This window comes from Phyllobates terribilis, unplaced genomic scaffold (assembly GCF_046119375.1).
Source record: "Phyllobates terribilis strain yellow unplaced genomic scaffold, ASM4611937v1 Scaffold_40__1_contigs__length_11209783, whole genome shotgun sequence".
NCBI classification, from domain to species: domain Eukaryota; kingdom Metazoa; phylum Chordata; class Amphibia; order Anura; family Dendrobatidae; genus Phyllobates; species Phyllobates terribilis.
Window position 1 is genome coordinate 4,647,735 of NW_027362800.1, and position 26,560 is coordinate 4,674,294.

The window sequence follows — 26,560 nt, forward strand, 5'->3', positions numbered from 1 at the left end:
TAGATCCCTCACATGCCTGCACTTTTCGGCTTGCTGCTGCTGCAATCCACGCGTTTTAGATCTGCATAACTCCACCTCTTTTAGCACAGTACCCTCAACCCCCGGCTGTTCCCACCCGCCTCAACACCGTTGGAAGGGAGGAGAACCAATTAAGGCGGGGGGGGGGGTGGAACGAGCAGCTGTCTACCCTTAGCAGGAGGGTTGCTGATTAATTACCTCTCCTGCTGCTGCTGCTGCTGGCTGTCCAGCAGCAGACTGAAGGTGGCTGCTGCTGTGCGCAGGTATATAAAGGCTCAGAGCCTATTATGACACGCGCAGCCAGCGTTCCATTGCCACATTCCGTCTACTGCAGGCGGGATACCTGGATGGCTGAATGTCACTGAGAAGCTCACAGAGACCGCCATAAGCAACAGTTTAAAAGAATGCCACAGACTAATCAACCAAACTTTTTGGGTTGGTTTCTCTTTTATAGTCTGCAGGCATTAAATGAAAGAAGTCAGTGTTCCAGCAGAGGGAGACAACGTTTCAGAAAAGGCATTGTAGCAAACCAAAAAAGAAATTTTAAGCGCAGCAGAGTAACCAGCTCACATACCTGTTAGCTCAGGTGAGTTTAAAAGGCTGCTGTTGATAACAAGGGCATTTGCTAAATAGATGGTGTGTGTGCAACAATATACTGAAAGGTCAATTATATTGTGCAGCTTATCTCACCACCTGTAGTTATTTAGGTGAAAGCTCCAAAATGCTTGCCTAATATGTCTGTTTATCCAAAAGGAAGTATAGAGGGAGAGCTAGATAGATAGCATTGCATTACATTACATTACATGGCAATGCAATGCACAGTTGCTGAAGTTGAACCAAAATGAGCTTGTCATCTGGCTTCTGCAACTTTTAACATGAAAAATCCAATGAGGAGAAGAAAAGCAAAGCCAAAGAGTCCATCCCAAAATCCGACAAACAAGCAAAATGAACAAAAAGCATTGAATTCAATTCTTTCTGATTTTAGAAACTGCATTAAAGAAGGGGTGCACCGGTCCTGGAGATACTGCAATACCAGGTCAATGCGTGGAGTGGACAGAGCAAGCTCTTTTTCCATCTCCCTGTTCTAAAAATCCATTTAATATATGGTCCCCAGATAGGGGACGTATCAGATATTAAACTGATAAGAACAGATACTACACTTGATCTTAGCCATAGGGCCGAGAAGCGATAACCAGAATTGGTTTCCGACTACGGTGCCACCCAAGGATTCTGAAAAGTCCATTTGTGGAGATGGCCACCTGGACTCCCGTTAAGAAGACATGCTGTCAACCTCTAGATCCCTCACATGCCTGCACTTTTCGGCTTGCTGCTGCTGCAATCCACGCGTTTTAGATCTGCATAACTCCACCTCTTTTAGCACAGTACCCTCAACCCCCGGCTGTTCCCACCCGCCTCAACACCGTTGGAAGGGAGGAGAACCAATTAAGGCGGGGGGGGGGGTGGAACGAGCAGCTGTCTACCCTTAGCAGGAGGGTTGCTGATTAATTACCTCTCCTGCTGCTGCTGCTGCTGGCTGTCCAGCAGCAGACTGAAGGTGGCTGCTGCTGTGCGCAGGTATATAAAGGCTCAGAGCCTATTATGACACGCGCAGCCAGCGTTCCATTGCCACATTCCGTCTACTGCAGGCGGGATACCTGGATGGCTGAATGTCACTGAGAAGCTCACAGAGACCGCCATAAGCAACAGTTTAAAAGAATGCCACAGACTAATCAACCAAACTTTTTGGGTTGGTTTCTCTTTTATAGTCTGCAGGCATTAAATGAAAGAAGTCAGTGTTCCAGCAGAGGGAGACAACGTTTCAGAAAAGGCATTGTAGCAAACCAAAAAGGAAATTTTAAGCGCAGCAGAGTAACCAGCTCACATACCTGTTAGCTCAGGTGAGTTTAAAAGGCTGCTGTTGATAACAAGGGCATTTGCTAAATAGATGGTGTGTGTGCAACAATATACTGAAAGGTCAATTATATTGTGCAGCTTATCTCACCACCTGTAGTTATTTAGGTGAAAGCTCCAAAATGCTTGCCTAATATGTCTGTTTATCCAAAAGGAAGTATAGAGGGAGAGCTAGATAGATAGCATTGCATTACATTACATTACATGGCAATGCAATGCACAGTTGCTGAAGTTGAACCAAAATGAGCTTGTCATCTGGCTTCTGCAACTTTTAACATGAAAAATCCAATGAGGAGAAGAAAAGCAAAGCCAAAGAGTCCATCCCAAAATCCGACAAACAAGCAAAATGAACAAAAAGCATTGAATTCAATTCTTTCTGATTTTAGAAACTGCATTAAAGAAGGGGTGCACCGGTCCTGGAGATACTGCAATACCAGGTCAATGCGTGGAGTGGACAGAGCAAGCTCTTTTTCCATCTCCCTGTTCTAAAAATCCATTTAATATATGGTCCCCAGATAGGGGACGTATCAGATATTAAACTGATAAGAACAGATACTACACTTGATCTTAGCCAAAAGGCCGAGAAGCGATAACCAGAATTGGTTTCCGACTACGGTGCCACCCAAGGATTCTGAAAAGTCCATTTGTGGAGATGGCCACCTGGACTCCCGTTAAGAAGACATGCTGTCAACCTCTAGATCCCTCACATGCCTGCACTTTTCGGCTTGCTGCTGCTGCAATCCACGCGTTTTAGATCTGCATAACTCCACCTCTTTTAGCACAGTACCCTCAACCCCCGGCTGTTCCCACCCGCCTCAACACCGTTGGAAGGGAGGAGAACCAATTAAGGCGGGGGGGGGGGGTGGAACGAGCAGCTGTCTACCCTTAGCAGGAGGGTTGCTGATTAATTACCTCTCCTGCTGCTGCTGCTGCTGGCTGTCCAGCAGCAGACTGAAGGTGGCTGCTGCTGTGCGCAGGTATATAAAGGCTCAGAGCCTATTATGACACGCGCAGCCAGCGTTCCATTGCCACATTCCGTCTACTGCAGGCGGGATACCTGGATGGCTGAATGTCACTGAGAAGCTCACAGAGACCGCCATAAGCAACAGTTTAAAAGAATGCCACAGACTAATCAACCAAACTTTTTGGGTTGGTTTCTCTTTTATAGTCTGCAGGCATTAAATGAAAGAAGTCAGTGTTCCAGCAGAGGGAGACAACGTTTCAGAAAAGGCATTGTAGCAAACCAAAAAAGAAATTTTAAGCGCAGCAGAGTAACCAGCTCACATACCTGTTAGCTCAGGTGAGTTTAAAAGGCTGCTGTTGATAACAAGGGCATTTGCTAAATAGATGGTGTGTGTGCAACAATATACTGAAAGGTCAATTATATTGTGCAGCTTATCTCACCACCTGTAGTTATTTAGGTGAAAGCTCCAAAATGCTTGCCTAATATGTCTGTTTATCCAAAAGGAAGTATAGAGGGAGAGCTAGATAGATAGCATTGCATTACATTACATTACATGGCAATGCAATGCACAGTTGCTGAAGTTGAACCAAAATGAGCTTGTCATCTGGCTTCTGCAACTTTTAACATGAAAAATCCAATGAGGAGAAGAAAAGCAAAGCCAAAGAGTCCATCCCAAAATCCGACAAACAAGCAAAATGAACAAAAAGCATTGAATTCAATTCTTTCTGATTTTAGAAACTGCATTAAAGAAGGGGTGCACCGGTCCTGGAGATACTGCAATACCAGGTCAATGCGTGGAGTGGACAGAGCAAGCTCTTTTTCCATCTCCCTGTTCTAAAAATCCATTTAATATATGGTCCCCAGATAGGGGACGTATCAGATATTAAACTGATAAGAACAGATACTACACTTGATCTTAGCCAAAAGGCCGAGAAGCGATAACCAGAATTGGTTTCCGACTACGGTGCCACCCAAGGATTCTGAAAAGTCCATTTGTGGAGATGGCCACCTGGACTCCCGTTAAGAAGACATGCTGTCAACCTCTAGATCCCTCACATGCCTGCACTTTTCGGCTTGCTGCTGCTGCAATCCACGCGTTTTAGATCTGCATAACTCCACCTCTTTTAGCACAGTACCCTCAACCCCCGGCTGTTCCCACCCGCCTCAACACCGTTGGAAGGGAGGAGAACCAATTAAGGCGGGGGGGGGGGTGGAACGAGCAGCTGTCTACCCTTAGCAGGAGGGTTGCTGATTAATTACCTCTCCTGCTGCTGCTGCTGCTGGCTGTCCAGCAGCAGACTGAAGGTGGCTGCTGCTGTGCGCAGGTATATAAAGGCTCAGAGCCTATTATGACACGCGCAGCCAGCGTTCCATTGCCACATTCCGTCTACTGCAGGCGGGATACCTGGATGGCTGAATGTCACTGAGAAGCTCACAGAGACCGCCATAAGCAACAGTTTAAAAGAATGCCACAGACTAATCAACCAAACTTTTTGGGTTGGTTTCTCTTTTATAGTCTGCAGGCATTAAATGAAAGAAGTCAGTGTTCCAGCAGAGGGAGACAACGTTTCAGAAAAGGCATTGTAGCAAACCAAAAAAGAAATTTTAAGCGCAGCAGAGTAACCAGCTCACATACCTGTTAGCTCAGGTGAGTTTAAAAGGCTGCTGTTGATAACAAGGGCATTTGCTAAATAGATGGTGTGTGTGCAACAATATACTGAAAGGTCAATTATATTGTGCAGCTTATCTCACCACCTGTAGTTATTTAGGTGAAAGCTCCAAAATGCTTGCCTAATATGTCTGTTTATCCAAAAGGAAGTATAGAGGGAGAGCTAGATAGATAGCATTGCATTACATTACATTACATGGCAATGCAATGCACAGTTGCTGAAGTTGAACCAAAATGAGCTTGTCATCTGGCTTCTGCAACTTTTAACATGAAAAATCCAATGAGGAGAAGAAAAGCAAAGCCAAAGAGTCCATCCCAAAATCCGACAAACAAGCAAAATGAACAAAAAGCATTGAATTCAATTCTTTCTGATTTTAGAAACTGCATTAAAGAAGGGGTGCACCGGTCCTGGAGATACTGCAATACCAGGTCAATGCGTGGAGTGGACAGAGCAAGCTCTTTTTCCATCTCCCTGTTCTAAAAATCCATTTAATATATGGTCCCCAGATAGGGGACGTATCAGATATTAAACTGATAAGAACAGATACTACACTTGATCTTAGCCAAAAGGCCGAGAAGCGATAACCAGAATTGGTTTCCGACTACGGTGCCACCCAAGGATTCTGAAAAGTCCATTTGTGGAGATGGCCACCTGGACTCCCGTTAAGAAGACATGCTGTCAACCTCTAGATCCCTCACATGCCTGCACTTTTCGGCTTGCTGCTGCTGCAATCCACGCGTTTTAGATCTGCATAACTCCACCTCTTTTAGCACAGTACCCTCAACCCCCGGCTGTTCCCACCCGCCTCAACACCGTTGGAAGGGAGGAGAACCAATTAAGGCGGGGGGGGGGGGTGGAACGAGCAGCTGTCTACCCTTAGCAGGAGGGTTGCTGATTAATTACCTCTCCTGCTGCTGCTGCTGCTGGCTGTCCAGCAGCAGACTGAAGGTGGCTGCTGCTGTGCGCAGGTATATAAAGGCTCAGAGCCTATTATGACACGCGCAGCCAGCGTTCCATTGCCACATTCCGTCTACTGCAGGCGGGATACCTGGATGGCTGAATGTCACTGAGAAGCTCACAGAGACCGCCATAAGCAACAGTTTAAAAGAATGCCACAGACTAATCAACCAAACTTTTTGGGTTGGTTTCTCTTTTATAGTCTGCAGGCATTAAATAAAAGAAGTCAGTGTTCCAGCAGAGGGAGACAACGTTTCAGAAAAGGGATTGTAGCAAACCAAAAAAGAAATTTTAAGCGCAGCAGAGTAACCAGCTCACATACCTGTTAGCTCAGGTGAGTTTAAAAGGCTGCTGTTGATAACAAGGGCATTTGCTAAATAGATGGTGTGTGTGCAACAATATACTGAAAGGTCAATTATATTGTGCAGCTTATCTCACCACCTGTAGTTATTTAGGTGAAAGCTCCAAAATGCTTGCCTAATATGTCTGTTTATCCAAAAGGAAGTATAGAGGGAGAGCTAGATAGGTAGCATTGCATTACATTACATTACATGGCAATGCAATGCACAGTTGCTGAAGTTGAACCAAAATGAGCTTGTCATCTGGCTTCTGCAACTTTTAACATGAAAAATCCAATGAGGAGAAGAAAAGCAAAGCCAAAGAGTCCATCCCAAAATCCGACAAACAAGCAAAATGAACAAAAAGCATTGAATTCAATTCTTTCTGATTTTAGAAACTGCATTAAAGAAGGGGTGCACCGGTCCTGGAGATACTGCAATACCAGGTCAATGCGTGGAGTGGACAGAGCAAGCTCTTTTTCCATCTCCCTGTTCTAAAAATCCATTTAATATATGGTCCCCAGATAGGGGACGTATCAGATATTAAACTGATAAGAACAGATACTACACTTGATCTTAGCCAAAAGGCCGAGAAGCGATAACCAGAATTGGTTTCCGACTACGGTGCCACCCAAGGATTCTGAAAAGTCCATTTGTGGAGATGGCCACCTGGACTCCCGTTAAGAAGACATGCTGTCAACCTCTAGATCCCTCACATGCCTGCACTTTTCGGCTTGCTGCTGCTGCAATCCACACGTTTTAGATCTGCATAACTCCACCTCTTTTAGCACAGTACCCTCAACCCCCGGCTGTTCCCACCCGCCTCAACACCGTTGGAAGGGAGGAGAACCAATTAAGGCGGGGGGGGGGGTGGAACGAGCAGCTGTCTACCCTTAGCAGGAGGGTTGCTGATTAATTACCTCTCCTGCTGCTGCTGCTGCTGGCTGTCCAGCAGCAGACTGAAGGTGGCTGCTGCTGTGCGCAGGTATATAAAGGCTCAGAGCCTATTATGACACGCGCAGCCAGCGTTCCATTGCCACATTCCGTCTACTGCAGGCGGGATACCTGGATGGCTGAATGTCACTGAGAAGCTCACAGAGACCGCCATAAGCAACAGTTTAAAAGAATGCCACAGACTAATCAACCAAACTTTTTGGGTTGGTTTCTCTTTTATAGTCTGCAGGCATTAAATGAAAGAAGTCAGTGTTCCAGCAGAGGGAGACAACGTTTCAGAAAAGGCATTGTAGCAAACCAAAAAAGAAATTTTAAGCGCAGCAGAGTAACCAGCTCACATACCTGTTAGCTCAGGTGAGTTTAAAAGGCTGCTGTTGATAACAAGGGCATTTGCTAAATAGATGGTGTGTGTGCAACAATATACTGAAAGGTCAATTATATTGTGCAGCTTATCTCACCACCTGTAGTTATTTAGGTGAAAGCTCCAAAATGCTTGCCTAATATGTCTGTTTATCCAAAAGGAAGTATAGAGGGAGAGCTAGATAGATAGCATTGCATTACATTACATTACATGGCAATGCAATGCACAGTTGCTGAAGTTGAACCAAAATGAGCTTGTCATCTGGCTTCTGCAACTTTTAACATGAAAAATCCAATGAGGAGAAGAAAAGCAAAGCCAAAGAGTCCATCCCAAAATCCGACAAACAAGCAAAATGAACAAAAAGCATTGAATTCAATTCTTTCTGATTTTAGAAACTGCATTAAAGAAGGGGTGCACCGGTCCTGGAGATACTGCAATACCAGGTCAATGCGTGGAGTGGACAGAGCAAGCTCTTTTTCCATCTCCCTGTTCTAAAAATCCGTTTAATATATGGTCCCCAGATAGGGGACGTATCAGATATTAAACTGATAAGAACAGATACTACACTTGATCTTAGCCAAAAGGCCGAGAAGCGATAACCAGAATTGGTTTCCGACTACGGTGCCACCCAAGGATTCTGAAAAGTCCATTTGTGGAGATGGCCACCTGGACTCCCGTTAAGAAGACATGCTGTCAACCTCTAGATCCCTCACATGCCTGCACTTTTCGGCTTGCTGCTGCTGCAATCCACGCGTTTTAGATCTGCATAACTCCACCTCTTTTAGCACAGTACCCTCAACCCCCGGCTGTTCCCACCCGCCTCAACACCGTTGGAAGGGAGGAGAACCAATTAAGGCGGGGGGGGGGGGTGGAACGAGCAGCTGTCTACCCTTAGCAGGAGGGTTGCTGATTAATTACCTCTCCTGCTGCTGCTGCTGCTGGCTGTCCAGCAGCAGACTGAAGGTGGCTGCTGCTGTGCGCAGGTATATAAAGGCTCAGAGCCTATTATGACACGCGCAGCCAGCGTTCCATTGCCACATTCCGTCTACTGCAGGCGGGATACCTGGATGGCTGAATGTCACTGAGAAGCTCACAGAGACCGCCATAAGCAACAGTTTAAAAGAATGCCACAGACTAATCAACCAAACTTTTTGGGTTGGTTTCTCTTTTATAGTCTGCAGGCATTAAATGAAAGAAGTCAGTGTTCCAGCAGAGGGAGACAACGTTTCAGAAAAGGCATTGTAGCAAACCAAAAAAGAAATTTTAAGCGCAGCAGAGTAACCAGCTCACATACCTGTTAGCTCAGGTGAGTTTAAAAGGCTGCTGTTGATAACAAGGGCATTTGCTAAATAGATGGTGTGTGTGCAACAATATACTGAAAGGTCAATTATATTGTGCAGCTTATCTCACCACCTGTAGTTATTTAGGTGAAAGCTCCAAAATGCTTGCCTAATATGTCTGTTTATCCAAAAGGAAGTATAGAGGGAGAGCTAGATAGGTAGCATTGCATTACATTACATTACATGGCAATGCAATGCACAGTTGCTGAAGTTGAACCAAAATGAGCTTGTCATCTGGCTTCTGCAACTTTTAACATGAAAAATCCAATGAGGAGAAGAAAAGCAAAGCCAAAGAGTCCATCCCAAAATCCGACAAACAAGCAAAATGAACAAAAAGCATTGAATTCAATTCTTTCTGATTTTAGAAACTGCATTAAAGAAGGGGTGCACCGGTCCTGGAGATACTGCAATACCAGGTCAATGCGTGGAGTGGACAGAGCAAGCTCTTTTTCCATCTCCCTGTTCTAAAAATCCATTTAATATATGGTCCCCAGATAGGGGACGTATCAGATATTAAACTGATAAGAACAGATACTACACTTGATCTTAGCCAAAAGGCCGAGAAGCGATAACCAGAATTGGTTTCCGACTACGGTGCCACCCAAGGATTCTGAAAAGTCCATTTGTGGAGATGGCCACCTGGACTCCCGTTAAGAAGACATGCTGTCAACCTCTAGATCCCTCACATGCCTGCACTTTTCGGCTTGCTGCTGCTGCAATCCACGCGTTTTAGATCTGCATAACTCCACCTCTTTTAGCACAGTACCCTCAACCCCCGGCTGTTCCCACCCGCCTCAACACCGTTGGAAGGGAGGAGAACCAATTAAGGCGGGGGGGGGGGTGGAACGAGCAGCTGTCTACCCTTAGCAGGAGGGTTGCTGATTAATTACCTCTCCTGCTGCTGCTGCTGCTGGCTGTCCAGCAGCAGACTGAAGGTGGCTGCTGCTGTGCGCAGGTATATAAAGGCTCAGAGCCTATTATGACACGCGCAGCCAGCGTTCCATTGCCACATTCCGTCTACTGCAGGCGGGATACCTGGATGGCTGAATGTCACTGAGAAGCTCACAGAGACCGCCATAAGCAACAGTTTAAAAGAATGCCACAGACTAATCAACCAAACTTTTTGGGTTGGTTTCTCTTTTATAGTCTGCAGGCATTAAATGAAAGAAGTCAGTGTTCCAGCAGAGGGAGACAACGTTTCAGAAAAGGCATTGTAGCAAACCAAAAAAGAAATTTTAAGCGCAGCAGAGTAACCAGCTCACATACCTGTTAGCTCAGGTGAGTTTAAAAGGCTGCTGTTGATAACAAGGGCATTTGCTAAATAGATGGTGTGTGTGCAACAATATACTGAAAGGTCAATTATATTGTGCAGCTTATCTCACCACCTGTAGTTATTTAGGTGAAAGCTCCAAAATGCTTGCCTAATATGTCTGTTTATCCAAAAGGAAGTATAGAGGGAGAGCTAGATAGATAGCATTGCATTACATTACATTACATGGCAATGCAATGCACAGTTGCTGAAGTTGAACCAAAATGAGCTTGTCATCTGGCTTCTGCAACTTTTAACATGAAAAATCCAATGAGGAGAAGAAAAGCAAAGCCAAAGAGTCCATCCCAAAATCCGACAAACAAGCAAAATGAACAAAAAGCATTGAATTCAATTCTTTCTGATTTTAGAAACTGCATTAAAGAAGGGGTGCACCGGTCCTGGAGATACTGCAATACCAGGTCAATGCGTGGAGTGGACAGAGCAAGCTCTTTTTCCATCTCCCTGTTCTAAAAATCCGTTTAATATATGGTCCCCAGATAGGGGACGTATCAGATATTAAACTGATAAGAACAGATACTACACTTGATCTTAGCCAAAAGGCCGAGAAGCGATAACCAGAATTGGTTTCCGACTACGGTGCCACCCAAGGATTCTGAAAAGTCCATTTGTGGAGATGGCCACCTGGACTCCCGTTAAGAAGACATGCTGTCAACCTCTAGATCCCTCACATGCCTGCACTTTTCGGCTTGTTGCTGCTGCTATCCACGCGTTTTAGATCTGCATAACTCCACCTCTTTTAGCACAGTACCCTCAACCCCCGACTGTTCCCACCCGGCTCAACACCGTTGGAAGGGAGGAGAACCAATTAAGGCGGGGGGGGGGGTGGAACGAGCAGCTGTCTACCCTTAGCAGGAGGGTTGCTGATTAATTACCTCTCCTGCTGCTGCTGCTGCTGGCTGTCCAGCAGCAGACTGAAGGTGGCTGCTGCTGTGCGCAGGTATATAAAGGCTCAGAGCCTATTATGACACGCGCAGCCAGCGTTCTATTGCCACATTCCGTCTACTGCAGGCGGGATACCTGGATGGCTGAATGTCACTGAGAAGCTCACAGAGACCGCCATAAGCAACAGTTTAAAAGAATGCCACAGACTAATCAACCAAACTTTTTGGGTTGGTTTCTCTTTTATAGTCTGCAGGCATTAAATGAAAGAAGTCAGTGTTCCAGCAGAGGGAGACAACGTTTCAGAAAAGGCATTGTAGCAAACCAAAAAAGAAATTTTAAGCGCAGCAGAGTAACCAGCTCACATACCTGTTAGCTCAGGTGAGTTTAAAAGGCTGCTGTTGATAACAAGGGCATTTGCTAAATAGATGGTGTGTGTGCAACAATATACTGAAAGGTCAATTATATTGTGCAGCTTATCTCACCACCTGTAGTTATTTAGGTGAAAGCTCCAAAATGCTTGCCTAATATGTCTGTTTATCCAAAAGGAAGTATAGAGGGAGAGCTAGATAGATAGCATTGCATTACATTACATTACATGGCAATGCAATGCACAGTTGCTGAAGTTGAACCAAAATGAGCTTGTCATCTGGCTTCTGCAACTTTTAACATGAAAAATCCAATGAGGAGAAGAAAAGCAAAGCCAAAGAGTCCATCCCAAAATCCGACAAACAAGCAAAATGAACAAAAAGCATTGAATTCAATTCTTTCTGATTTTAGAAACTGCATTAAAGAAGGGGTGCACCGGTCCTGGAGATACTGCAATACCAGGTCAATGCGTGGAGTGGACAGAGCAAGCTCTTTTTCCATCTCCCTGTTCTAAAAATCCATTTAATATATGGTCCCCAGATAGGGGACGTATCAGATATTAAACTGATAAGAACAGATACTACACTTGATCTTAGCCAAAAGGCCGAGAAGCGATAACCAGAAATGGTTTCCGACTACGGTGCCACCCAAGGATTCTGAAAAGTCCATTTGTGGAGATGGCCACCTGGACTCCCGTTAAGAAGACATGCTGTCAACCTCTAGATCCCTCACATGCCTGCACTTTTCGGCTTGCTGCTGCTGCAATCCACGCGTTTTAGATCTGCATAACTCCACCTCTTTTAGCACAGTACCCTCAACCCCCGGCTGTTCCCACCCGCCTCAACACCGTTGGAAGGGAGGAGAACCAATTAAGGCGGGGGGGGTGGAACGAGCAGCCGTCTACCCTTAGCAGGAGGGTTGCTGATTAATTACCTCTCCTGCTGCTGCTGCTGCTGGCTGTCCAGCAGCAGACTGAAGGTGGCTGCTGCTGTGCGAGGTATATAAAGGCTCAGAGCCTATTATGACACGCGCAGCCAGCGTTCCATTGCCACATTCCGTCTACTGCAGGCGGGATACCTGGATGGCTGAATGTCACTGAGAAGCTCACAGAGACCGCCATAAGCAACAGTTTAAAAGAATGCCACAGACTAATCAACCAAACTTTTTGGGTTGGTTTCTCTTTTATAGTCTGCAGGCATTAAATGAAAGAAGTCAGTGTTCCAGCAGAGGGAGACAACGTTTCAGAAAAGGCATTGTAGCAAACCAAAAAAGAAATTTTAAGCGCAGCAGAGTAACCAGCTCACATACCTGTTAGCTCAGGTGAGTTTAAAAGGCTGCTGTTGATAACAAGGGCATTTGCTAAATAGATGGTGTGTGTGCAACAATATACTGAAAGGTCAATTATATTGTGCAGCTTATCTCACCACCTGTAGTTATTTAGGTGAAAGCTCCAAAATGCTTGCCTAATATGTCTGTTTATCCAAAAGGAAGTATAGAGGGAGAGCTAGATAGATAGCATTGCATTACATTACATTACATGGCAATGCAATGCACAGTTGCTGAAGTTGAACCAAAATGAGCTTGTCATCTGGCTTCTGCAACTTTTAACATGAAAAATCCAATGAGGAGAAGAAAAGCAAAGCCAAAGAGTCCATCCCAAAATCCGACAAACAAGCAAAATGAACAAAAAGCATTGAATTCAATTCTTTCTGATTTTAGAAACTGCATTAAAGAAGGGGTGCACCGGTCCTGGAGATACTGCAATACCAGGTCAATGCGTGGAGTGGACAGAGCAAGCTCTTTTTCCATCTCCCTGTTCTAAAAATCCATTTAATATATGGTCCCCAGATAGGGGACGTATCAGATATTAAACTGATAAGAACAGATACTACACTTGATCTTAGCCAAAAGGCCGAGAAGCGATAACCAGAATTGGTTTCCGACTACGGTGCCACCCAAGGATTCTGAAAAGTCCATTTGTGGAGATGGCCACCTGGACTCCCGTTAAGAAGACATGCTGTCAACCTCTAGATCCCTCACATGCCTGCACTTTTCGGCTTGCTGCTGCTGCAATCCACGCGTTTTAGATCTGCATAACTCCACCTCTTTTAGCACAGTACCCTCAACCCCCGGCTGTTCCCACCCGCCTCAACACCGTTGGAAGGGAGGAGAACCAATTAAGGCGGGGGGGGGGGGTGGAACGAGCAGCTGTCTACCCTTAGCAGGAGGGTTGCTGATTAATTACCTCTCCTGCTGCTGCTGCTGCTGGCTGTCCAGCAGCAGACTGAAGGTGGCTGCTGCTGTGCGCAGGTATATAAAGGCTCAGAGCCTATTATGACACGCGCAGCCAGCGTTCCATTGCCACATTCCGTCTACTGCAGGCGGGATACCTGGATGGCTGAATGTCACTGAGAAGCTCACAGAGACCGCCATAAGCAACAGTTTAAAAGAATGCCACAGACTAATCAACCAAACTTTTTGGGTTGGTTTCTCTTTTATAGTCTGCAGGCATTAAATGAAAGAAGTCAGTGTTCCAGCAGAGGGAGACAACGTTTCAGAAAAGGCATTGTAGCAAACCAAAAAAGAAATTTTAAGCGCAGCAGAGTAACCAGCTCACATACCTGTTAGCTCAGGTGAGTTTAAAAGGCTGCTGTTGATAACAAGGGCATTTGCTAAATAGATGGTGTGTGTGCAACAATATACTGAAAGGTCAATTATATTGTGCAGCTTATCTCACCACCTGTAGTTATTTAGGTGAAAGCTCCAAAATGCTTGCCTAATATGTCTGTTTATCCAAAAGGAAGTATAGAGGGAGAGCTAGATAGGTAGCATTGCATTACATTACATTACATGGCAATGCAATGCACAGTTGCTGAAGTTGAACCAAAATGAGCTTGTCATCTGGCTTCTGCAACTTTTAACATGAAAAATCCAATGAGGAGAAGAAAAGCAAAGCCAAAGAGTCCATCCCAAAATCCGACAAACAAGCAAAATGAACAAAAAGCATTGAATTCAATTCTTTCTGATTTTAGAAACTGCATTAAAGAAGGGGTGCACCGGTCCTGGAGATACTGCAATACCAGGTCAATGCGTGGAGTGGACAGAGCAAGCTCTTTTTCCATCTCCCTGTTCTAAAAATCCATTTAATATATGGTCCCCAGATAGGGGACGTATCAGATATTAAACTGATAAGAACAGATACTACACTTGATCTTAGCCAAAAGGCCGAGAAGCGATAACCAGAATTGGTTTCCGACTACGGTGCCACCCAAGGATTCTGAAAAGTCCATTTGTGGAGATGGCCACCTGGACTCCCGTTAAGAAGACATGCTGTCAACCTCTAGATCCCTCACATGCCTGCACTTTTCGGCTTGCTGCTGCTGCAATCCACGCGTTTTAGATCTGCATAACTCCACCTCTTTTAGCACAGTACCCTCAACCCCCGGCTGTTCCCACCCGCCTCAACACCGTTGGAAGGGAGGAGAACCAATTAAGGCGGGGGGGGGGGTGGAACGAGCAGCTGTCTACCCTTAGCAGGAGGGTTGCTGATTAATTACCTCTCCTGCTGCTGCTGCTGCTGGCTGTCCAGCAGCAGACTGAAGGTGGCTGCTGCTGTGCGCAGGTATATAAAGGCTCAGAGCCTATTATGACACGCGCAGCCAGCGTTCCATTGCCACATTCCGTCTACTGCAGGCGGGATACCTGGATGGCTGAATGTCACTGAGAAGCTCACAGAGACCGCCATAAGCAACAGTTTAAAAGAATGCCACAGACTAATCAACCAAACTTTTTGGGTTGGTTTCTCTTTTATAGTCTGCAGGCATTAAATGAAAGAAGTCAGTGTTCCAGCAGAGGGAGACAACGTTTCAGAAAAGGCATTGTAGCAAACCAAAAAAGAAATTTTAAGCGCAGCAGAGTAACCAGCTCACATACCTGTTAGCTCAGGTGAGTTTAAAAGGCTGCTGTTGATAACAAGGGCATTTGCTAAATAGATGGTGTGTGTGCAACAATATACTGAAAGGTCAATTATATTGTGCAGCTTATCTCACCACCTGTAGTTATTTAGGTGAAAGCTCCAAAATGCTTGCCTAATATGTCTGTTTATCCAAAAGGAAGTATAGAGGGAGAGCTAGATAGATAGCATTGCATTACATTACATTACATGGCAATGCAATGCACAGTTGCTGAAGTTGAACCAAAATGAGCTTGTCATCTGGCTTCTGCAACTTTTAACATGAAAAATCCAATGAGGAGAAGAAAAGCAAAGCCAAAGAGTCCATCCCAAAATCCGACAAACAAGCAAAATGAACAAAAAGCATTGAATTCAATTCTTTCTGATTTTAGAAACTGCATTAAAGAAGGGGTGCACCGGTCCTGGAGATACTGCAATACCAGGTCAATGCGTGGAGTGGACAGAGCAAGCTCTTTTTCCATCTCCCTGTTCTAAAAATCCGTTTAATATATGGTCCCCAGATAGGGGACGTATCAGATATTAAACTGATAAGAACAGATACTACACTTGATCTTAGCCAAAAGGCCGAGAAGCGATAACCAGAATTGGTTTCCGACTACGGTGCCACCCAAGGATTCTGAAAAGTCCATTTGTGGAGATGGCCACCTGGACTCCCGTTAAGAAGACATGCTGTCAACCTCTAGATCCCTCACATGCCTGCACTTTTCGGCTTGCTGCTGCTGCAATCCACGCGTTTTAGATCTGCATAACTCCACCTCTTTTAGCACAGTACCCTCAACCCCCGGCTGTTCCCACCCGCCTCAACACCGTTGGAAGGGAGGAGAACCAATTAAGGCGGGGGGGGGGTGGAACGAGCAGCTGTCTACCCTTAGCAGGAGGGTTGCTGATTAATTACCTCTCCTGCTGCTGCTGCTGCTGGCTGTCCAGCAGCAGACTGAAGGTGGCTGCTGCTGTGCGCAGGTATATAAAGGCTCAGAGCCTATTATGACACGCGCAGCCAGCGTTCCATTGCCACATTCCGTCTACTGCAGGCGGGATACCTGGATGGCTGAATGTCACTGAGAAGCTCACAGAGACCGCCATAAGCAACAGTTTAAAAGAATGCCACAGACTAATCAACCAAACTTTTTGGGTTGGTTTCTCTTTTATAGTCTGCAGGCATTAAATGAAAGAAGTCAGTGTTCCAGCAGAGGGAGACAACGTTTCAGAAAAGGCATTGTAGCAAACCAAAAAAGAAATTTTAAGCGCAGCAGAGTAACCAGCTCACATACCTGTTAGCTCAGGTGAGTTTAAAAGGCTGCTGTTGATAACAAGGGCATTTGCTAAATAGATGGTGTGTGTGCAACAATATACTGAAAGGTCAATTATATTGTGCAGCTTATCTCACCACCTGTAGTTATTTAGGTGAAAGCTCCAAAATGCTTGCCTAATATGTCTGTTTATCCAAAAGGAAGTATAGAGGGAGAGCTAGATAGATAGCATTGCATTACATTACATTACATGGCAATGCAATGCACAGTTGCTGAAGTTGAACCAAAATGAGCTTGTCATCTGGCTTCTGCAACTTTTAACATGAAAAATCCAATGAGGAGAAGAAAAGCAAAGCCAAAGAGTCCATCCCAAAATCCGACAAACAAGCAAAATGAACAAAAAGCATTGAATTCAATTCTTTCTGATTTTAGAAACTGCATTAAAGAAGGGGTGCACCGGTCCTGGAGATACTGCAATACCAGGTCAATGCGTGGAGTGGACAGAGCAAGCTCTTTTTCCATCTCCCTGTTCTAAAAATCCGTTTAATATATGGTCCCCAGATAGGGGACGTATCAGATATTAAACTGATAAGAACAGATACTACACTTGATCTTAGCCAAAAGGCCGAGAAGCGATAACCAGAATTGGTTTCCGACTACGGTGCCACCCAAGATTCTGAAAAGTCCATTTGTGGAGATGGCCACCTGGACTCCCGTTAAGAAGACATGCTGTCAACCTCTAGATCCCTCACATGCCTGCACTTTTCGGCTTGTTGCTGCTGCTATCCACGCGTTTTAGATCTGCATAACTCCACCTCTTTTAGCACAGTACCCTCAACCCCCGACTGTTCCCACCCGGCTCAACACCGTTGGAAGGGAGGAGAACCAATTAAGGCGGGGGGGGGGGTGGAACGAGCAGCTGTCTACCCTTAGCAGGAGGGTTGCTGATTAATTACCTCTCCTGCTGCTGCTGCTGCTGGCTGTCCAGCAGCAGACTGAAGGTGGCTGCTGCTGTGCGCAGGTATATAAAGGCTCAGAGCCTATTATGACACGCGCAGCCAGCGTTCTATTGCCACATTCCGTCTACTGCAGGCGGGATACCTGGATGGCTGAATGTCACTGAGAAGCTCACAGAGACCGCCATAAGCAACAGTTTAAAAGAATGCCACAGACTAATCAACCAAACTTTTTGGGTTGGTTTCTCTTTTATAGTCTGCAGGCATTAAATGAAAGAAGTCAGTGTTCCAGCAGAGGGAGACAACGTTTCAGAAAAGGCATTGTAGCAAACCAAAAAAGAAATTTTAAGCGCAGCAGAGTAACCAGCTCACATACCTGTTAGCTCAGGTGAGTTTAAAAGGCTGCTGTTGATAACAAGGGCATTTGCTAAATAGATGGTGTGTGTGCAACAATATACTGAAAGGTCAATTATATTGTGCAGCTTATCTCACCACCTGTAGTTATTTAGGTGAAAGCTCCAAAATGCTTGCCTAATATGTCTGTTTATCCAAAAGGAAGTATAGAGGGAGAGCTAGATAGATAGCATTGCATTACATTACATTACATGGCAATGCAATGCACAGTTGCTGAAGTTGAACCAAAATGAGCTTGTCATCTGGCTTCTGCAACTTTTAACATGAAAAATCCAATGAGGAGAAGAAAAGCAAAGCCAAAGAGTCCATCCCAAAATCCGACAAACAAGCAAAATGAACAAAAAGCATTGAATTCAATTCTTTCTGATTTTAGAAACTGCATTAAAGAAGGGGTGCACCGGTCCTGGAGATACTGCAATACCAGGTCAATGCGTGGAGTGGACAGAGCAAGCTCTTTTTCCATCTCCCTGTTCTAAAAATCCATTTAATATATGGTCCCCAGATAGGGGACGTATCAGATATTAAACTGATAAGAACAGATACTACACTTGATCTTAGCCAAAAGGCCGAGAAGCGATAACCAGAAATGGTTTCCGACTACGGTGCCACCCAAGGATTCTGAAAAGTCCATTTGTGGAGATGGCCACCTGGACTCCCGTTAAGAAGACATGCTGTCAACCTCTAGATCCCTCACATGCCTGCACTTTTCGGCTTGCTGCTGCTGCAATCCACGCGTTTTAGATCTGCATAACTCCACCTCTTTTAGCACAGTACCCTCAACCCCCGGCTGTTCCCACCCGCCTCAACACCGTTGGAAGGGAGGAGAACCAATTAAGGCGGGGGGGGTGGAACGAGCAGCTGTCTACCCTTAGCAGGAGGGTTGCTGATTAATTACCTCTCCTGCTGCTGCTGCTGCTGGCTGTCCAGCAGCAGACTGAAGGTGGCTGCTGCTGTGCGAGGTATATAAAGGCTCAGAGCCTATTATGACACGCGCAGCCAGCGTTCCATTGCCACATTCCGTCTACTGCAGGCGGGATACCTGGATGGCTGAATGTCACTGAGAAGCTCACAGAGACCGCCATAAGCAACAGTTTAAAAGAATGCCACAGACTAATCAACCAAACTTTTTGGGTTGGTTTCTCTTTTATAGTCTGCAGGCATTAAATGAAAGAAGTCAGTGTTCCAGCAGAGGGAGACAACGTTTCAGAAAAGGCATTGTAGCAAACCAAAAAAGAAATTTTAAGCGCAGCAGAGTAACCAGCTCACATACCTGTTAGCTCAGGTGAGTTTAAAAGGCTGCTGTTGATAACAAGGGCATTTGCTAAATAGATGGTGTGTGTGCAACAATATACTGAAAGGTCAATTATATTGTGCAGCTTATCTCACCACCTGTAGTTATTTAGGTGAAAGCTCCAAAATGCTTGCCTAATATGTCTGTTTATCCAAAAGGAAGTATAGAGGGAGAGCTAGATAGATAGCATTGCATTACATTACATTACATGGCAATGCAATGCACAGTTGCTGAAGTTGAACCAAAATGAGCTTGTCATCTGGCTTCTGCAACTTTTAACATGAAAAATCCAATGAGGAGAAGAAAAGCAAAGCCAAAGAGTCCATCCCAAAATCCGACAAACAAGCAAAATGAACAAAAAGCATTGAATTCAATTCTTTCTGATTTTAGAAACTGCATTAAAGAAGGGGTGCACCGGTCCTGGAGATACTGCAATACCAGGTCAATGCGTGGAGTGGACAGAGCAAGCTCTTTTTCCATCTCCCTGTTCTAAAAATCCATTTAATATATGGTCCACAGATAGGGGACGTATCAGATATTAAACTGATAAGAACAGATACTACACTTGATCTTAGCCAAAAGGCCGAGAAGCGATAACCAGAATTGGTTTCCGACTACGGTGCCACCCAAGGATTCTGAAAAGTCCATTTGTGGAGATGGCCACCTGGACTCCCGTTAAGAAGACATGCTGTCAACCTCTAGATCCCTCACATGCCTGCACTTTTCGGCTTGCTGCTGCTGCAATCCACGCGTTTTAGATCTGCATAACTCCACCTCTTTTAGCACAGTACCCTCAACCCCCGGCTGTTCCCACCCGCCTCAACACCGTTGGAAGGGAGGAGAACCAATTAAGGCGGGGGGGGGGGGGTGGAACGAGCAGCTGTCTACCCTTAGCAGGAGGGTTGCTGATTAATTACCTCTCCTGCTGCTGCTGCTGCTGGCTGTCCAGCAGCAGACTGAAGGTGGCTGCTGCTGTGCGCAGGTATATAAAGGCTCAGAGCCTATTATGACACGCGCAGCCAGCGTTCCATTGCCACATTCCGTCTACTGCAGGCGGGATACCTGGATGGCTGAATGTCACTGAGAAGCTCACAGAGACCGCCATAAGCAACAGTTTAAAAGAATGCCACAGACTAATCAACCAAACTTTTTGGGTTGGTTTCTCTTTTATAGTCTGCAGGCATTAAATGAAAGAAGTCAGTGTTCCAGCAGAGGGAGACAACGTTTCAGAAAAGGCATTGTAGCAAACCAAAAAAGAAATTTTAAGCGCAGCAGAGTAACCAGCTCACATACCTGTTAGCTCAGGTGAGTTTAAAAGGCTGCTGTTGATAACAAGGGCATTTGCTAAATAGATGGTGTGTGTGCAACAATATACTGAAAGGTCAATTATATTGTGCAGCTTATCTCACCACCTGTAGTTATTTAGGTGAAAGCTCCAAAATGCTTGCCTAATATGTCTGTTTATCCAAAAGGAAGTATAGAGGGAGAGCTAGATAGGTAGCATTGCATTACATTACATTACATGGCAATGCAATGCACAGTTGCTGAAGTTGAACCAAAATGAGCTTGTCATCTGGCTTCTGCAACTTTTAACATGAAAAATCCAATGAGGAGAAGAAAAGCAAAGCCAAAGAGTCCATCCCAAAATCCGACAAACAAGCAAAATGAACAAAAAGCATTGAATTCAATTCTTTCTGATTTTAGAAACTGCATTAAAGAAGGGGTGCACCGGTCCTGGAGATACTGCAATACCAGGTCAATGCGTGGAGTGGACAGAGCAAGCTCTTTTTCCATCTCCCTGTTCTAAAAATCCATTTAATATATGGTCCCCAGATAGGGGACGTATCAGATATTAAACTGATAAGAACAGATACTACACTTGATCTTAGCCAAAAGGCCGAGAAGCGATAACCAGAATTGGTTTCCGACTACGGTGCCACCCAAGGATTCTGAAAAGTCCATTTGTGGAGATGGCCACCTGGACTCCCGTTAAGAAGACATGCTGTCAACCTCTAGATCCCTCACATGCCTGCACTTTTCGGCTTGCTGCTGCTGCAATCCACGCGTTTTAGATCTGCATAACTCCACCTCTTTTAGCACAGTACCCTCAACCCCCGGCTGTTCCCACCCGCCTCAACACCGTTGGAAGGGAGGAGAACCAATTAAGGCGGGGGGGGGGTGGAACGAGCAGCTGTCTACCCTTAGCAGGAGGGTTGCTGATTAATTACCTCTCCTGCTGCTGCTGCTGCTGGCTGTCCAGCAGCAGACTGAAGGTGGCTGCTGCTGTGCGCAGGTATATAAAGGCTCAGAGCCTATTATGACACGCGCAGCCAGCGTTCCATTGCCACATTCCGTCTACTGCAGGCGGGATACCTGGATGGCTGAATGTCACTGAGAAGCTCACAGAGACCGCCATAAGCAACAGTTTAAAAGAATGCCACAGACTAATCAACCAAACTTTTTGGGTTGGTTTCTCTTTTATAGTCTGCAGGCATTAAATGAAAGAAGTCAGTGTTCCAGCAGAGGGAGACAACGTTTCAGAAAAGGCATTGTAGCAAACCAAAAAAGAAATTTTAAGCGCAGCAGAGTAACCAGCTCACATACCTGTTAGCTCAGGTGAGTTTAAAAGGCTGCTGTTGATAACAAGGGCATTTGCTAAATAGATGGTGTGTGTGCAACAATATACTGAAAGGTCAATTATATTGTGCAGCTTATCTCACCACCTGTAGTTATTTAGGTGAAAGCTCCAAAATGCTTGCCTAATATGTCTGTTTATCCAAAAGGAAGTATAGAGGGAGAGCTAGATAGATAGCATTGCATTACATTACATTACATGGCAATGCAATGCACAGTTGCTGAAGTTGAACCAAAATGAGCTTGTCATCTGGCTTCTGCAACTTTTAACATGAAAAATCCAATGAGGAGAAGAAAAGCAAAGCCAAAGAGTCCATCCCAAAATCCGACAAACAAGCAAAATGAACAAAAAGCATTGAATTCAATTCTTTCTGATTTTAGAAACTGCATTAAAGAAGGGGTGCACCGGTCCTGGAGATACTGCAATACCAGGTCAATGCGTGGAGTGGACAGAGCAAGCTCTTTTTCCATCTCCCTGTTCTAAAAATCCGTTTAATATATGGTCCCCAGATAGGGGACGTATCAGATATTAAACTGATAAGAACAGATACTACACTTGATCTTAGCCAAAAGGCCGAGAAGCGATAACCAGAATTGGTTTCCGACTACGGTGCCACCCAAGGATTCTGAAAAGTCCATTTGTGGAGATGGCCACCTGGACTCCCGTTAAGAAGACATGCTGTCAACCTCTAGATCCCTCACATGCCTGCACTTTTCGGCTTGTTGCTGCTGCTATCCACGCGTTTTAGATCTGCATAACTCCACCTCTTTTAGCACAGTACCCTCAACCCCCGGCTGTTCCCACCCGCCTCAACACCGTTGGAAGGGAGGAGAACCAATTAAGACGGGGGGGGGTGGAACGAGCAGCTGTCTACCCTTAGCAGGAGGGTTGCTGATTAATTACCTCTCCTGCTGCTGCTGCTGCTGGCTGTCCAGCAGCAGACTGAAGGTGGCTGCTGCTGTGCGAGGTATATAAAGGCTCAGAGCCTATTATGACACGCGCAGCCAGTGTTCCATTGCCACATTCCGTCTACTGCAGGCGGGATACCTGGATGGCTGAATGTCACTGAGAAGCTCACAGAGACCGCCATAAGCAACAGTTTAAAAGAATGCCACAGACTAATCAACCAAACTTTTTGGGTTGGTTTCTCTTTTATAGTCTGCAGGCATTAAATGAAAGAAGTCAGTGTTCCAGCAGAGGGAGACAACGTTTCAGAAAAGGCATTGTAGCAAACCAAAAAAGAAATTTTAAGCGCAGCAGAGTAACCAGCTCACATACCTGTTAGCTCAGGTGAGTTTAAAAGGCTGCTGTTGATAACAAGGGCATTTGCTAAATAGATGGTGTGTGTGCAACAATATACTGAAAGGTCAATTATATTGTGCAGCTTATCTCACCACCTGTAGTTATTTAGGTGAAAGCTCCAAAATGCTTGCCTAATATGTCTGTTTATCCAAAAGGAAGTATAGAGGGAGAGCTAGATAGATAGCATTGCATTACATTACATTACATGGCAATGCAATGCACAGTTGCTGAAGTTGAACCAAAATGAGCTTGTCATCTGGCTTCTGCAACTTTTAACATGAAAAATCCAATGAGGAGAAGAAAAGCAAAGCCAAAGAGTCCATCCCAAAATCCGACAAACAAGCAAAATGAACAAAAAGCATTGAATTCAATTCTTTCTGATTTTAGAAACTGCATTAAAGAAAGGGTGCACCGGTCCTGGAGATACTGCAATACCAGGTCAATGCGTGGAGTGGACAGAGCAAGCTCTTTTTCCATCTCCCTGTTCTAAAAATCCATTTAATATATGGTCCCCAGATAGGGGACGTATCAGATATTAAACTGATAAGAACAGATACTACACTTGATCTTAGCCAAAAGGCCGAGAAGCGATAACCAGAATTGGTTTCCGACTACGGTGCCACCCAAGGATTCTGAAAAGTCCATTTGTGGAGATGGCCACCTGGACTCCCGTTAAGAAGACATGCTGTCAACCTCTAGATCCCTCACATGCCTGCACTTTTCGGCTTGCTGCTGCTGCAATCCACGCGTTTTAGATCTGCATAACTCCACCTCTTTTAGCACAGTACCCTCAACCCCCGGCTGTTCCCACCCGCCTCAACACCGTTGGAAGGGAGGAGAACCAATTAAGGCGGGGGGGGGGGTGGAACGAGCAGCTGTCTACCCTTAGCAGGAGGGTTGCTGATTAATTACCTCTCCTGCTGCTGCTGCTGCTGGCTGTCCAGCAGCAGACTGAAGGTGGCTGCTGCTGTGCGCAGGTATATAAAGGCTCAGAGCCTATTATGACACGCGCAGCCAGCGTTCCATTGCCACATTCCGTCTACTGCAGGCGGGATACCTGGATGGCTGAATGTCACTGAGAAGCTCACAGAGACCGCCATAAGCAACAGTTTAAAAGAATGCCACAGACTAATCAACCAAACTTTTTGGGTTGGTTTCTCTTTTATAGTCTGCAGGCATTAAATGAAAGAAGTCAGTGTTCCAGCAGAGGGAGACAACGTTTCAGAAAAGGCATTGTAGCAAACCAAAAAAGAAATTTTAAGCGCAGCAGAGTAACCAGCTCACATACCTGTTAGCTCAGGTGAGTTTAAAAGGCTGCTGTTGATAACAAGGGCATTTGCTAAATAGATGGTGTGTGTGCAACAATATACTGAAAGGTCAATTATATTGTGCAGCTTATCTCACCACCTGTAGTTATTTAGGTGAAAGCTCCAAAATGCTTGCCTAATATGTCTGTTTATCCAAAAGGAAGTATAGAGGGAGAGCTAGATAGATAGCATTGCATTACATTACATTACATGGCAATGCAATGCACAGTTGCTGAAGTTGAACCAAAATGAGCTTGTCATCTGGCTTCTGCAACTTTTAACATGAAAAATCCAATGAGGAGAAGAAAAGCAAAGCCAAAGAGTCCATCCCAAAATCCGACAAACAAGCAAAATGAACAAAAAGCATTGAATTCAATTCTTTCTGATTTTAGAAACTGCATTAAAGAAGGGGTGCACCGGTCCTGGAGATACTGCAATACCAGGTCAATGCGTGGAGTGGACAGAGCAAGCTCTTTTTCCATCTCCCTGTTCTAAAAATCCGTTTAATATATGGTCCCCAGATAGGGGACGTATCAGATATTAAACTGATAAGAACAGATACTACACTTGATCTTAGCCAAAAGGCCGAGAAGCGATAACCAGAATTGGTTTCCGACTACGGTGCCACCCAAGGATTCTGAAAAGTCCATTTGTGGAGATGGCCACCTGGACTCCCGTTAAGAAGACATGCTGTCAACCTCTAGATCCCTCACATGCCTGCACTTTTCGGCTTGTTGCTGCTGCTATCCACGCGTTTTAGATCTGCATAACTCCACCTCTTTTAGCACAGTACCCTCAACCCCCGGCTGTTCCCACCCGCCTCAACACCGTTGGAAGGGAGGAGAACCAATTAAGACGGGGGGGGGTGGAACGAGCAGCTGTCTACCCTTAGCAGGAGGGTTGCTGATTAATTACCTCTCCTGCTGCTGCTGCTGCTGGCTGTCCAGCAGCAGACTGAAGGTGGCTGCTGCTGTGCGAGGTATATAAAGGCTCAGAGCCTATTATGACACGCGCAGCCAGTGTTCCATTGCCACATTCCGTCTACTGCAGGCGGGATACCTGGATGGCTGAATGTCACTGAGAAGCTCACAGAGACCGCCATAAGCAACAGTTTAAAAGAATGCCACAGACTAATCAACCAAACTTTTTGGGTTGGTTTCTCTTTTATAGTCTGCAGGCATTAAATGAAAGAAGTCAGTGTTCCAGCAGAGGGAGACAACGTTTCAGAAAAGGCATTGTAGCAAACCAAAAAAGAAATTTTAAGCGCAGCAGAGTAACCAGCTCACATACCTGTTAGCTCAGGTGAGTTTAAAAGGCTGCTGTTGATAACAAGGGCATTTGCTAAATAGATGGTGTGTGTGCAACAATATACTGAAAGGTCAATTATATTGTGCAGCTTATCTCACCACCTGTAGTTATTTAGGTGAAAGCTCCAAAATGCTTGCCTAATATGTCTGTTTATCCAAAAGGAAGTATAGAGGGAGAGCTAGATAGATAGCATTGCATTACATTACATTACATGGCAATGCAATGCACAGTTGCTGAAGTTGAACCAAAATGAGCTTGTCATCTGGCTTCTGCAACTTTTAACATGAAAAATCCAATGAGGAGAAGAAAAGCAAAGCCAAAGAGTCCATCCCAAAATCCGACAAACAAGCAAAATGAACAAAAAGCATTGAATTCAATTCTTTCTGATTTTAGAAACTGCATTAAAGAAAGGGTGCACCGGTCCTGGAGATACTGCAATACCAGGTCAATGCGTGGAGTGGACAGAGCAAGCTCTTTTTCCATCTCCCTGTTCTAAAAATCCATTTAATATATGGTCCCCAGATAGGGGACGTATCAGATATTAAACTGATAAGAACAGATACTACACTTGATCTTAGCCAAAAGGCCGAGAAGCGATAACCAGAATTGGTTTCCGACTACGGTGCCACCCAAGGATTCTGAAAAGTCCATTTGTGGAGATGGCCACCTGGACTCCCGTTAAGAAGACATGCTGTCAACCTCTAGATCCCTCACATGCCTGCACTTTTCGGCTTGCTGCTGCTGCAATCCACGCGTTTTAGATCTGCATAACTCCACCTCTTTTAGCACAGTACCCTCAACCCCCGGCTGTTCCCACCCGCCTCAACACCGTTGGAAGGGAGGAGAACCAATTAAGGCGGGGGGGGGGGTGGAACGAGCAGCTGTCTACCCTTAGCAGGAGGGTTGCTGATTAATTACCTCTCCTGCTGCTGCTGCTGCTGGCTGTCCAGCAGCAGACTGAAGGTGGCTGCTGCTGTGCGCAGGTATATAAAGGCTCAGAGCCTATTATGACACGCGCAGCCAGCGTTCCATT

At 45.3% G+C, this 26,560-nt stretch overlaps 20 non-coding genes across 20 annotated transcripts; all 20 read right to left on the reverse strand.

Annotated features, from left to right (window-relative positions):
- Window positions 1-1,017: 1,017 nt before the first annotated feature.
- Window positions 1,018-1,208, reverse strand: LOC141185102 (U2 spliceosomal RNA). The gene has a single exon (XR_012259795.1). It is a non-coding gene; the product is annotated as a U2 spliceosomal RNA (small nuclear RNA).
- A 1,121-nt stretch (window positions 1,209-2,329) lies between these two features.
- LOC141187525 (U2 spliceosomal RNA) lies at window positions 2,330-2,520 on the reverse strand. Its single transcript, XR_012261703.1, has one exon. It is a non-coding gene; the product is annotated as a U2 spliceosomal RNA (small nuclear RNA).
- Window positions 2,521-3,642: 1,122 nt separating this feature from the next.
- Window positions 3,643-3,833, reverse strand: LOC141187526 (U2 spliceosomal RNA). The gene has a single exon (XR_012261704.1). It is a non-coding gene; the product is annotated as a U2 spliceosomal RNA (small nuclear RNA).
- A 1,121-nt stretch (window positions 3,834-4,954) lies between these two features.
- Window positions 4,955-5,145, reverse strand: LOC141187527 (U2 spliceosomal RNA). Its single transcript, XR_012261705.1, has one exon. It is a non-coding gene; the product is annotated as a U2 spliceosomal RNA (small nuclear RNA).
- A 1,122-nt stretch (window positions 5,146-6,267) lies between these two features.
- Window positions 6,268-6,458, reverse strand: LOC141187529 (U2 spliceosomal RNA). The gene has a single exon (XR_012261706.1). It is a non-coding gene; the product is annotated as a U2 spliceosomal RNA (small nuclear RNA).
- A 1,121-nt stretch (window positions 6,459-7,579) lies between these two features.
- On the reverse strand, window positions 7,580-7,770 carry LOC141191247 (U2 spliceosomal RNA). Its single transcript, XR_012265245.1, has one exon. It is a non-coding gene; the product is annotated as a U2 spliceosomal RNA (small nuclear RNA).
- A 1,122-nt stretch (window positions 7,771-8,892) lies between these two features.
- Window positions 8,893-9,083, reverse strand: LOC141187530 (U2 spliceosomal RNA). Its single transcript, XR_012261707.1, has one exon. It is a non-coding gene; the product is annotated as a U2 spliceosomal RNA (small nuclear RNA).
- Window positions 9,084-10,204: 1,121 nt separating this feature from the next.
- Window positions 10,205-10,395, reverse strand: LOC141191248 (U2 spliceosomal RNA). Its single transcript, XR_012265246.1, has one exon. It is a non-coding gene; the product is annotated as a U2 spliceosomal RNA (small nuclear RNA).
- A 1,121-nt stretch (window positions 10,396-11,516) lies between these two features.
- Window positions 11,517-11,707, reverse strand: LOC141187531 (U2 spliceosomal RNA). The gene has a single exon (XR_012261708.1). It is a non-coding gene; the product is annotated as a U2 spliceosomal RNA (small nuclear RNA).
- A 1,117-nt stretch (window positions 11,708-12,824) lies between these two features.
- On the reverse strand, window positions 12,825-13,015 carry LOC141187532 (U2 spliceosomal RNA). Its single transcript, XR_012261709.1, has one exon. It is a non-coding gene; the product is annotated as a U2 spliceosomal RNA (small nuclear RNA).
- Window positions 13,016-14,137: 1,122 nt separating this feature from the next.
- Window positions 14,138-14,328, reverse strand: LOC141187533 (U2 spliceosomal RNA). The gene has a single exon (XR_012261710.1). It is a non-coding gene; the product is annotated as a U2 spliceosomal RNA (small nuclear RNA).
- A 1,121-nt stretch (window positions 14,329-15,449) lies between these two features.
- On the reverse strand, window positions 15,450-15,640 carry LOC141191250 (U2 spliceosomal RNA). Its single transcript, XR_012265248.1, has one exon. It is a non-coding gene; the product is annotated as a U2 spliceosomal RNA (small nuclear RNA).
- A 1,120-nt stretch (window positions 15,641-16,760) lies between these two features.
- LOC141191251 (U2 spliceosomal RNA) lies at window positions 16,761-16,951 on the reverse strand. Its single transcript, XR_012265249.1, has one exon. It is a non-coding gene; the product is annotated as a U2 spliceosomal RNA (small nuclear RNA).
- Window positions 16,952-18,071: 1,120 nt separating this feature from the next.
- Window positions 18,072-18,262, reverse strand: LOC141187534 (U2 spliceosomal RNA). The gene has a single exon (XR_012261711.1). It is a non-coding gene; the product is annotated as a U2 spliceosomal RNA (small nuclear RNA).
- Window positions 18,263-19,379: 1,117 nt separating this feature from the next.
- On the reverse strand, window positions 19,380-19,570 carry LOC141185141 (U2 spliceosomal RNA). The gene has a single exon (XR_012259831.1). It is a non-coding gene; the product is annotated as a U2 spliceosomal RNA (small nuclear RNA).
- A 1,123-nt stretch (window positions 19,571-20,693) lies between these two features.
- On the reverse strand, window positions 20,694-20,884 carry LOC141187536 (U2 spliceosomal RNA). Its single transcript, XR_012261713.1, has one exon. It is a non-coding gene; the product is annotated as a U2 spliceosomal RNA (small nuclear RNA).
- Window positions 20,885-22,004: 1,120 nt separating this feature from the next.
- Window positions 22,005-22,195, reverse strand: LOC141191252 (U2 spliceosomal RNA). The gene has a single exon (XR_012265250.1). It is a non-coding gene; the product is annotated as a U2 spliceosomal RNA (small nuclear RNA).
- A 1,118-nt stretch (window positions 22,196-23,313) lies between these two features.
- Window positions 23,314-23,504, reverse strand: LOC141187007 (U2 spliceosomal RNA). Its single transcript, XR_012261233.1, has one exon. It is a non-coding gene; the product is annotated as a U2 spliceosomal RNA (small nuclear RNA).
- Window positions 23,505-24,625: 1,121 nt separating this feature from the next.
- LOC141191253 (U2 spliceosomal RNA) lies at window positions 24,626-24,816 on the reverse strand. The gene has a single exon (XR_012265251.1). It is a non-coding gene; the product is annotated as a U2 spliceosomal RNA (small nuclear RNA).
- Window positions 24,817-25,934: 1,118 nt separating this feature from the next.
- Window positions 25,935-26,125, reverse strand: LOC141187020 (U2 spliceosomal RNA). The gene has a single exon (XR_012261245.1). It is a non-coding gene; the product is annotated as a U2 spliceosomal RNA (small nuclear RNA).
- Window positions 26,126-26,560: the final 435 nt, after the last annotated feature.